Source organism: Pteropus vampyrus, unplaced genomic scaffold, assembly GCF_000151845.1.
Source record: "Pteropus vampyrus isolate Shadow unplaced genomic scaffold, Pvam_2.0 Scaffold297, whole genome shotgun sequence".
In the NCBI taxonomy this organism is placed as follows: domain Eukaryota; kingdom Metazoa; phylum Chordata; class Mammalia; order Chiroptera; family Pteropodidae; genus Pteropus; species Pteropus vampyrus.
In genome coordinates this window covers 776,975-788,423 of record NW_011889078.1, presented here as the reverse complement: position 1 = coordinate 788,423, position 11,449 = coordinate 776,975, and the positions used below count along the sequence as shown (strand labels likewise).

General features: G+C 35.6%; 1 long non-coding RNA gene across 1 annotated transcript; it reads left to right on the top strand.

Moving 5' to 3' along the window:
- Positions 1 to 5,168: 5,168 nt before the first annotated feature.
- On the top strand, positions 5,169 to 11,326 carry LOC111729998. The gene is made up of 3 exons (XR_002776505.1): positions 5,169 to 5,291; positions 6,640 to 6,841; positions 10,738 to 11,326. It is a non-coding gene; the product is annotated as an uncharacterized LOC111729998 (long non-coding RNA).
- The last annotated feature ends 123 nt before the right edge of the window (positions 11,327 to 11,449 follow it).

Sequence of the window (11,449 nt, the reverse complement as noted above, 5' to 3'; positions counted from 1 at the left end):
TAAATTGCCCTATTTTATTTATTTTTGGTGTAAAACATTAGACATAGTAAATTATTACTTATAGAATAACTACAAGCTAACTAAAGTACTGAAATCAACATGTCCAAATATGTATTTAACAGAGATCCTTTTCTTTAATGGTTATCAATTCATAACCCAGAAAGTTATTTATTCAAATATTTATTGACTGCTTACTATTGTATCAGAGACTAAGCTGGGTTCAGATATAAAATGATATTAAGTCTTGTCCTCAAGGAGTTTGAAGTCATTTGGTGTAGGGTCAGTGGAGAGTAACGAGTAAACAGAAAAATTACAACAAAGTGCCATAAAGATTATGAAAAGGGCAAAATTAAGAGCGCAATGAAAAAAGTAAAAGTTTTGGGAATTCAGGGTTTCTCTTCCGGGGTTTCAGAAAAGACTTTATGGAAGAACAGATATCTTAGTTCAATGACAGATGGAAGTTAACTAGGCGAAATGGTTGCAGGAGAAAATGGAGGGGACAATGCAGAAGCCATAGGCAGAGTGAGCCTGTGTTCCAGTTTTCTTGCGATAGATAGTCCTTTGTGCCTTTCGTCTTACAGTCCATGGTTTCTTGCCCTCTCCAAAGTCTAGGTTTAGCAGTCTGCTTGTAGGACTCAGAGAACATGGCTTAGTAACTGAGAGTAGTTTACTATGCTTAGAACATTGAGTTTGGGGGTGGGGAAAAAAATACCACAGGTAAGAGGAGGTCGTATACTGAAGAGATAAACATACCATCTTGTAACATGATTCTGGTGGCCCTGTAGAGCCATGCAAGATTCTTATAGAGGAAAATAGGATAAAGAGATATGTGCTTTATAAATTCGTGTGTGGCTGCATTGTAGAGAAGAGATTATAATGGAATGAGCGGCAGGATCATCACTTAATGGTCAGCAATATAGTGAGGACAATAACTGGCTTTGGTTGTAGAGATAGAAAAAAGCGAATGAATTCCAGAGATATTACAAAGCTGGACTTAACAAGATTTCAAAATACATAGTCTCCCCTCATCTGTGGGGGGGATACGTTCCAAGGCCCCCAGTAGGAGGAGGTAGGATAATGAGGGTCAAATATATGGTGATGGATGGAGATTTGACTTTGGTTAGTGAACACAATCCAGTATACTGATGATGTATTATTGAACTGTATACTTGAAACTTATGTAATTTTATCAACCAATGCCACCCCAATAAATATAGTTAAAAAAAAAATCACCAGTTAAAAAAAAGACCCTCAGTGGATGCCTGAAACTGTGGATAGTACCAAACTCTATATATACTGTGTTTTTCCTGTACACACATAACTGATAAAATTTAACTTAAAAATTAGGCCCAGTAGGAGATTAATAACCATTAATAATAAAATAGAACAATTATAATCATATACTGTAATAAAATCATGTGAATGTGGTCTCTCTCAGAATATCTTATTGTTTTGCACTCACCCTTCTTGTGATGATGTCAGATGATAAAATGCCTACATGATGAGCTGAAGCGAGGTCAGTAAGACATTCTCAGTAAAATAAGAGTTGCTTGAACACAGGCACTGTGATGCCACAACAGTTGATCTGATAATTGAGAAGGCTACTAAGTGATCATTGGGTGGGGAGTTAGTGCAGCGTGGACACACTGAACAAAGGAATGATTAATGTAATGTCCCAAGCGGGATGGAGCGGCCCTTTGGAGAGTTCATCATGCTGTCAGAATGACTCGCAATTTAAAACTTATGAATTGTTTATTTATGGAATTTTCCATATAATATTTTCAGACCTCAGTTGACTGCGGGTAACTGAAACTGTGGAAAGTAAAACTGCATAAGCGGGGACTACTGTATTGAGTGTGAGTTTGTGCGTATGTGTTTGTGGGGGAGGAAAAAGTAAAGGAAGACATTATGGCTTGGACTCTTCAGTGAATGATGGAGCAGTTCATCAAGATAAGAGAAAGAAGGGGAAGTTTTGGGAAAACATTCATTTTAACTGTTTGGGAGGGGATGGATAAGCCTAATGAGAGTCCATGGAATGGGACCAAAAGAGATCCAAAATAGGGAACCTGAAGAAAAAAAAGAATTAACAGAAGGTGAACATCTCCTAACAAACCAAATCAACAAAAATCAACCAAACAAAACCCCCAAAACAAAACAACAAAGCAAAACTGAGCAGGAGTGGGTCAGAGAAGGAGGAGGAAAACCTCAAGTGTCGTTTTAAGAAAGGAAAGGAACAAGGTGTTTTTGGAAGGAGACAGATGTCAGTGGACTTATCAGAGAAGGATTTGGCAGCAAGGTTCTGGGTGGTGTGCTTGGCGGCAGGTGTTTCAGGAGTGCCATGGGGCTGGGCCAGGCTGACGTGGGGCACTGAGTTAGATCAGAGGTGGACGCTATGAGCAAAGACAACCCTTTCAAGAATTTTTACTATGAAAATGGGAATATAGCAGAAAGAATTATGCTGAAGATACAATTATAAAAATTTATCTTTATTAAAAATTTTCATTGTGGTAAAATATACATAACAAATTTACCACAATAATCATTTTTAAGTACAATTTAGTGGCATTAAGTACATTCATGATGTTGTACAACCAACACCACTATCTAGTTCCAAAACTTTTTCATTATCCCAAACAGGAACTCTGTACCCATTGTGCAGTAAGTCTCCATTCCCATCTCCTCCTATCCACTGGTAACTTCTAATCTTTCTCTCTGAACTTGCCTATTCTAGGTATTTCATATAGGAGGAATCATATAATATTTGTCCTTTTATATCTGGTTCATTTTACTTAGCATAATGTTTTAAAGGCTCATCCATTTTGTAGCATGTATTAGAACTTTATTCCTTTTTAAGGTTGAATAATATTCCTGTATACACACACACACACACACGTATATGTATATGTATATGGATATGGATATGGATACACACACACACACATATATAAATACCAGTCTCTTTGTACATTAATCTATAGACACATAGATTGTTTCTAGCCTTTGGCTATTATGAATAATACTGCTATGAACATGGGTATACAAGTATCTATTTGAATACCTGTTTTCCATTCTTTTGGGTTTATCCCTAGGAGTGGAATTGCTAGGTTATATGGTAACTCTATGTTTAACTTTCCGAGGAACTGCCTAACTTACACAGCAGCTACAACATTTTACATTCCTACCAGTCGCATATCAGGGTTCCAGTTTCTCCACATTATTGCAAATACTTATTTTCTGTTTTATACGTGACTCCTAGACGTTAATAATGTCGCTACTTCTTCCTACCGTCCAGGCTTTTGTGGACTCTCCACTACCAACACAAAAAATTATCTGTGAGGCATTATCTTCATTTTATAGATTTAAAGACTGAGGCTCAGGAAAGTTCAGAAGTTTGCCTAAGATAAGTGCACTGAATCTCTCAGGGTAAAATCTTTACAGCTATGAGGATTTAATATACTTATTAAGTTAGTTTTTGTTTTATGGGCGTGCGAACATTTTTTATGGTTGAAAACAAATTTAATCACATATTCCAGAATATATATATTATACCTATATAACATATAAAATATATACTACTGTATTAATAAAACATAAAATAAAAACAATGTATATTTTATAACGATAAGAATAACATTAATATGAAATTATTTAATATGAGCATAATATCTACTATTTTCTCTCGCTTTACTATAGTTTTTGTTTTTGTTTTTTAATTCCCTCCCCTCACACTTCCACCCCTGACCTATGAATGTTGCCATCTCCCCTTAAGAACTGGATCTCTGAAGGTGGGATGTCTCCTCCCAAGCATTCACAGTACACACATGGCACACCCAGGATATGGGCCATGGCTCTGCTGGGGCTCAAACCCAGGACCTTCTGTGTGTAAAGCAGACGTGCTAACCACTACTCTATGGAACCACCCCTACTATGGTTTTTTGTATCCATTTCTGGGAAGATGCATCATTACTTGTGTAAATTACTGATAAAAATGGCTAATAGGCTTATTATATGATGTGTTCAGGCATTTTTTAAAACAAATATTTAAAACATTCTTTGCACGTGAAGGACATTTACTCAAGTCAGTTCACAAATACATATCAAATGCTATTTTGTACATGTCACGATCTTGTTTTGCTCTCTGCAAAAATATGCAATATAATAATGAATGCTGTTTTTCTGAATCACTAAGCTATTGTAAAATCAAATTTTAACTTAATAGCTAGATAAAGTTCTAAAAACTTGTTCCTGAGGAAGTGCCTCTTATTATGAGTAGTATAAGCAACATCAAATTTACTTGTAAAGCAATATTTGCAACTTTATCTATAACTTGCAGTTAAATTGTCTTTGGAAAGGTGAAAGAGGTGATGATTTATCTCATGAAGTTGTTTATGCTGATATTTTGGCATTTTGAAGAAAAATGCAAATATATAAAATCTAGTAGAATGTCAGGGGAAAACTGGCAAATGACTCCATATGCTCTCAGGAAAACAACATCTAAATACGTACATCTTTTCTAATGGCCCGAATTCACTTGAATCTGTTTTTGTTTTGACTGTTTTTTTACATGGATTTGCTCTATAGCAGCTACCAAATAGAAATATTCCAAAGAGGAAGAAAGAAAAGGAAGATATTTGGTATGGAGATTGTAAATTTTTTTTTTAATTTTATTTTATTATGAGTCAGAGCAGTCAGCTGTTTTACTTTTGATGGTAATAATTATTTAAGAAGCTTTGAAATGTATTTTTGTGATTACATTTTAAGTACATTAGTAAGTTTTTCCTGCATGTTGCTTTGTTTTTTCATTGAGTGAATAAAATAAATTTTCTCTCCTGAAACAACATCACATTCAATTTTTCAAGATCAGAATTAGTCAACTTTCTTTTCGGTGGCTCCTGAAAATCTGATGGCTAAGTAAAGGTGACTATCTAGCTAAATTCCAGAGACTAGATTAAGGAATGAGAAGAATGACATCAGGGGAGCAGCTTCTTAGTGAACACAGCTACTGTTGATATTAGGTCCAGAATGAGCAAAAGATGACAATTTTCCATTTTTGCAGGAGAGTCAAGAACATACTTTCTAAATGTGTTTCATATCTTTCACATATCCTTTTCATTCTTTATTTTAACAGGATTTGTAGATGGTAATTTGGGCCAACAGGTTTACCATCTCATGCAGAGCTGACTTGATTTCCAAACATGTTATCCTCTCTTTTGGAAGATAGGTTAATATATATGGTACAAGAGGACCCAGACCTAGAAACAAACACTTGGCAGACAATTCCTATAAAGCAGGTAAGAGTACTTAACCATCATACTCAGATTGTGGGTCTGGAACTGCTCTTTCAAGTGATGATGATGATGGCGATGACACTAGTAAGAGTAGCTAACATTTATTCAGAGTTGATTAGAATCTAGTTTACTAAGATCTTTGCATGTATTATCTCACTTAATTTTGAGTTAGTTACTCTCATAATCCCCATTTTATAGATGGGGAAACTGAGACATAAGGACACATCACTTGTTCAAGGTCACATATTTAATAGAGACAATATAAGAACTCAGGCTTTCTGACTACAGGGCTTATGTCTATCACACTCTACTGCCTCTAATTTTGGCAGTAATTTTTTGGCAGATGGTGATCACAGAAGTTGCTTAAAGTTACAACTTTTAAGTACTCATTTTTTTTCTAAAGCCAAGTTATGTTGCTTTTATTCCCCCCAAATTATATTATCACTTTTGTAGTTTTGAAGAAGGGTGTGAAAATTTGAAATGTTATCTATTCTCATTTAATTTTCTACTTTCCATGGAGAGCATACCATACCCAGATCTAAATGTCATTACCAGTTGTTTCTCACACTTGACGAACGGGAAAGTACATGCTCAGTTTTGAGCAGAGGCTCTCTTGTAGGAGTATGATAGTGCTCAGCAAAGTTTGGCACTTGTGTTTGGCAAAACATCCTAGGCAGATGAATGATTCATATGGAAGGAGCACTGCTACTCAGAAAGGTGCATTAATATGAATATTAGCACCTCTAAGTGTTTGTGAAATAACCTTAATGGAAGGACTAGGATATTGACAAAACATTTTCAAAACATTATACTTCATTTAACGGTTAAAGGTATAGACAAAGAGTAATTTACTGCAGAAGTTTGTGATGATTCCGTTCCAAGTCGTATGTGATAACTATATATTTTAGAGGAATGTTAAACAATATGGATGTGATAATCTGATTTTTAAATATCATCATTACACTGAGTTCTAAATATAATTAATCTATAACCGTTCTTACAACAGATATTGCTATGTGATAAGCAATACTTTGCTATAATAAGAAAAAATGTAAATTTAAAATTTAAGTGATTTCAGAATAATTTTCAGCATTTATTCAGGGGTTATTAAGGCAAATGAAAGGGATTTTTATAAGGTATAGTTCAGTTGACGTTTTCCTCCTTAGAATTCACATTATTGCCACAGCCTACAAATGACAAACATTTGTGGACTATGGCAGCAATCTGTTGGGTGTTTCAATCTATTTTGAGCTGAAATTGATTAGCACTTTATGAAAAGTGTACAGAAAATTGCCATGCTTATCAAGGCAAATCAAGCCATAATTCTGCCTTTTTTTTTGTACACCTGCAGCTATGAATATTTTTTTGGTGGATACATCGAGATGTGCTCAAGGATATACATATTGGACTGCATATCATGCAATTTATTCTGATCTTACTGACAGTTTGCAAACAAAAACTCAAAACAAGATGCAACTGTGTGCAGCTCCCGAACTGTAGGTTCTGATTTTGGCATCCATGAATGCATGAGGAAAGGGCCTACAGCTGAGAAGGTGTGCTTTTGCTCATCTTACTGTGAAATATAATCTGGGCATTTGTTTGATGATTTCATAAAATATTGAAGAAATTTGGACTAAGGTGTTTTACCTGATTGTTTTTTTTTTTTTTTTGGCCCCACATTGGTAATAATAAGATAAGAAATGAAAATAACTTGGAGTTGATGATGGTAGTGACAGGAGTTAACTGTATTCAAGGAGAGTCATTAAGAATGAGGAAATGAGGAAGTGGAGCAATGATGGTGAACTTCACATTGTGAGGAAGAGCCCTTTCTGTGGCTGCACTTACAGTGAAAAACAAGTATCAAAGGCGAAAGAAAAGGAGGAAAACCAGAGACTATGTGGAAGTCAGCATTATGTGATAGGATTTTTAAAATAGAAAAATGATGTAGAAATAGGCTAGTTTTTATGCTGTCACTTTGGGGCAGAATTGAAAATAGATATCATGGGATTAAAAGAACAAAAGAATATCATTGAAAATTTACATATGCTATGGAGTTAGCTATTCACCTAAAACTCATGTTAATTCTAGCAAATGTTATAAGCTGCTACTTTAAAGTAGCATATTTTGTGCACATTTTTTACTTTATGCCTGGCTCTGTCTATAAAAAGATCGTGAGTCATCTTGCTAAGTTCTATATATGCAATGAGTCTATTCTGATAAAATTCTGTATTACATGAACATTTCTAATAAAAATGATCTTAGAAGTAACTTTTTAGATGTTTGTTATGAAAAATAATGAAAAGGAAGCAAATTTAAATCACTTGTGATCCTCACACTCAGAGACAACAATGTTAACATTTTGGAGTACATCAATCCAGTCCTTTTTAGTATAGATTTGATATGATAAACTGTTTTGGGATTTGCTTTTTTATACAATACACTATGAATCTGTTTAAATAGCTGTGTCATTGAATACTCTCCTATAACGTTATATTTAGAGAATACACAGTTCTTTTTAATCATGTGGATTTTTAACAGTATCATATGGATTTCCAACAGCCAATCTCTACATGGTAGGATATTTAAATATTTCTTGTATTTTGTAATTAACAATAATGAGAATATTTATTATCATCATCATCAACATTAAAAAATTTTCCTGAAGTGAAATTTGCATAATATGTAACACCACGCTGTGTGCCCACCAACTTTTCTCTTGTTTCAAGGTATCTCTGTCACCCCAGAGTAAAACAATTATCCCTTAGCGGGTAATTCCCTTTCCAGCCCCAGCCTGCTTCTCTGTCGTTATTTCCTCTCCTCTCAAGACTACTCTCAGGTGTTATCAGGGCCCAAACTGGCCTTGTAAGTTCCTGCCCTATCACCTTTGTGAGCTTCATTCATTTTCCCATTTTTCTCCATCCATTATTCAAGCCCAAGTCAATTTACATCTCCTTTGTGAAAACTACTTTTACCGGCTAAGCCTAAATGATCTCTCTCTCTTGAAAACTCTTAGCACACATATCTGTACTGTTTATTTGGCCCATTTTTTCATCATATCTTGTAATACCAGTTCAGTAGCATGTGTTGCCCATAAATCATATTATAAACAATTTCTGTTTGCTGCAGTGGTATCTTATCTACTTTATGTCTTCTGATAATTATCTTACTACATGGCACAACAGAAACACAATAAATTCTTGTCAAAATAAATTAAAATTAAGTTTTTCTCTTACAGATCTTAGCATAGTGCTTAGCTCATAGTAGAGTCCCAATAGATATTTTCTAATTGATTTTAACATATTTATACTTTTATCTAATTCCCTCTCTTGAGGTCACGAGTTCTGCATAACAGCTTTCTAAAAAAGTATTGTGTACGCTTTTATTCATATGACCTAATTTAGGAGATTGCTGTTAATTTTTAAATAGAGATTTATTGAATAAGGCTAAGGCAGTATTCATTATTTGTGAATCCTCCCTCCCTCCTTCCCTCCCTCCTTCCCTCCCTCCCTCCCTCCTTCCTTCCTTCCTTCCTTCCTTCCTTCCTTCCTTCCTTCCTTCCTTCCTTCCTGAGTTTGGTCTAGCCTTTTCTCAGCCTTTATCTTTCTAAAATACATGGCAAATTCTAAAATGTAGGATTATGTTTTTGCTTTTGTTTTCATAATGGTACTGGTGGTTGGTAACTTCAGAGAACATTTCTACAGCAACTTGTGGGTTATTTTTGGCTATTATTTCTGATATCTCAGAGCTCATTTTCCTAAAAATTTATATGATTTCTCCCTAAATGTATTTGCCTTGCACTTGTGTCCATTTTGATTGGCCTCAGTAGTTCGAATGCATGTTTCCAGAGGTACTAGAAATAATAAATTGGTATAATTATGTGTAGAATTTTTTCGTTCTATGGAGATGTTTGTAAAGCAAGATAATGTGAATTTATTTGGTAAGTATTCTTTTGCTTTTTGAAATAATACCTATTTTTGAAAAATTCTATTCCAAGAAAATATTTTTTCTTCTTTATTACTTCTGAGGAACATTTCTTGCTAGAAATTGATGATTTTCTTCTCCTTGTCTCTCTTATATGATTCCATAAAAAGAAATGAAAAAGAAATGCAGTAAACATCAGATTCAGAGCTAAATCTCTTGAAGAGTACCTCTTTATATTTCTGATAGACATTTTACAGCATAAGGGCTACTGTTTATTTTTATTGTTCTTATAATCAGTGAATAGGTTCAGCTTAATTTTATTGACACTCCTTTTTAAAACAATTCTGCCTGATTTCAGAAGTGACATCTTTTGCATCAGAGAGAACTAAACTATGCAAAGTGGCGTCCTTTGAGGAACGCTCATTACCAGAGTGGCAACAAGGAACTCAGTTTAAGCTGTTCTTTAGTGATTGCAAACTGGCTCACTTCCCAGCTCTTAACAATTTCAGCTTGGGTTTTTCTTGATTGACCATCAGTCTTCAGCATCTCTAAACACATATATTACACGCACACACACACACACAGAAACACACACTTGGCCAGACACAAGATAAACAAACAAAGACTCTTATTAAACTTGAGGAACAGCTTACACAGAGAGATTTAATCCTTTTTTGCATAAATAAGATTCCTCTTCTGTTATTGTGTTTTGGAATATGGGAAGCCTATAAAGCTTGACCGAATTTTCCGAAGGCATAGTCAACTATGGAATGTTTTTTAGTGGACATGATATTCAGGATCTATGACTAACACCGTTCCAACATAGTTCTCTCTAGTCTAAAACACATTGCCAGACTAATCATTCTAAAATGAATTTGCAACTGCCACTTCCAGCTTCAAAAGTTGTTAGCTCATTTTTTCATAAATTCTGTCATCTATTTTTGGGACATTTACCATGTGCCAGGATCTATACCAGACAGAGTGTCAGAAATCTCCCTATAGATACCCCCATGCCCATTCTGCCTCTTGCACCAGTTCTGCATGTGATAGTCATAGTCCCCTTAACAACACAAATTTGACCATGTTACCCTCCTGCTTAAAATGTTTCGATAAAGTCCCATTACAATTTGCATAAGTTCCAAACTGCGTATCACAGCTCACAAGGCCAGTGTGTGTAGCCCCTGCTGTCCTCTCTGCCCTCCTTCCCTTCTAGTCTGTTTTTTGACCACTGTGTTCCAGCCACATTGGTCACCTTTCTTTGCCTAGATGAGGCCAGGATCTTTCTCATCTACAAGCCTTTGTACATGCTGTTCCCTCTGTCTGGAACACCCTAATCTTCCCACAGTTGGCTCCTTCTTCTCCTTTGTGTCTTATCTTAAGTGTCACTCCTCAGAGAGTTTTCCTCTGACCACACTATGTAAATAGGCTTCCCCCTAACTCTCTTTTGTTATAATTTTCCTTATAGCACATTCAGAGTTTAAGTTTATATTCATTTGCTTTCTGTATTATTATCTGCCTCCCCAATTAGAGAATGATGTCACGAAGGAGTTTATAGACTGTGAGAGCAAAGTGTCCATCGGATTAAAGAGAAGGTGTAGTGTGAATGAAAATTTGAGAGAGCTAGAAAAATGGAAGACCGTGGACAGATTGGCTTCTAAGACTTTAAATGTGCAGCAGTTCTCCGGACAACTTTTGGAATGAGCCTGTGGGTGTAGGAGGCCAATGCCAAGTGGAAATGAAGTGAGGGTTGCTGGAGTTGAGTGTCTCCATGAGCCAGGCTTCATTAGACACTGGAAACATAAGTCTTAAAAACGAAATCCAAAGCTCAAAACCCACTATGGTATGTTTTTCATTTTTTCTAACTCGATTCCCTACCGATGCTATTTATTAACCTCCTACCTCTGCTACATTCTTTTCCCTAAATCCTGTTAAGGCTCACTCTCTCTTTCCTTTCTGCCTGTCTAAATTACACCCATCCTGTAAGCCTCAACTCTCAGAAGTCCTTTCCAATCATCTCCTTCCCAACTGCTTCAGTCTCCCACTGACGTGTTATTTGTCTCTCCCCTGGACGTGTAGAGGGTTGTGTGTACTGCCATTGTGCTTTAACCTCTTTTTTTGCTGCCATGTGTTTTATCCTTTTTCTCACAGGTCTTATTTTTCCAGAGAGACATAAGCACCTTGAGTGCATAACAGTTCCTCATATATCTTTGTAATATCATGTCCCAGTGAAGTGTACTCGC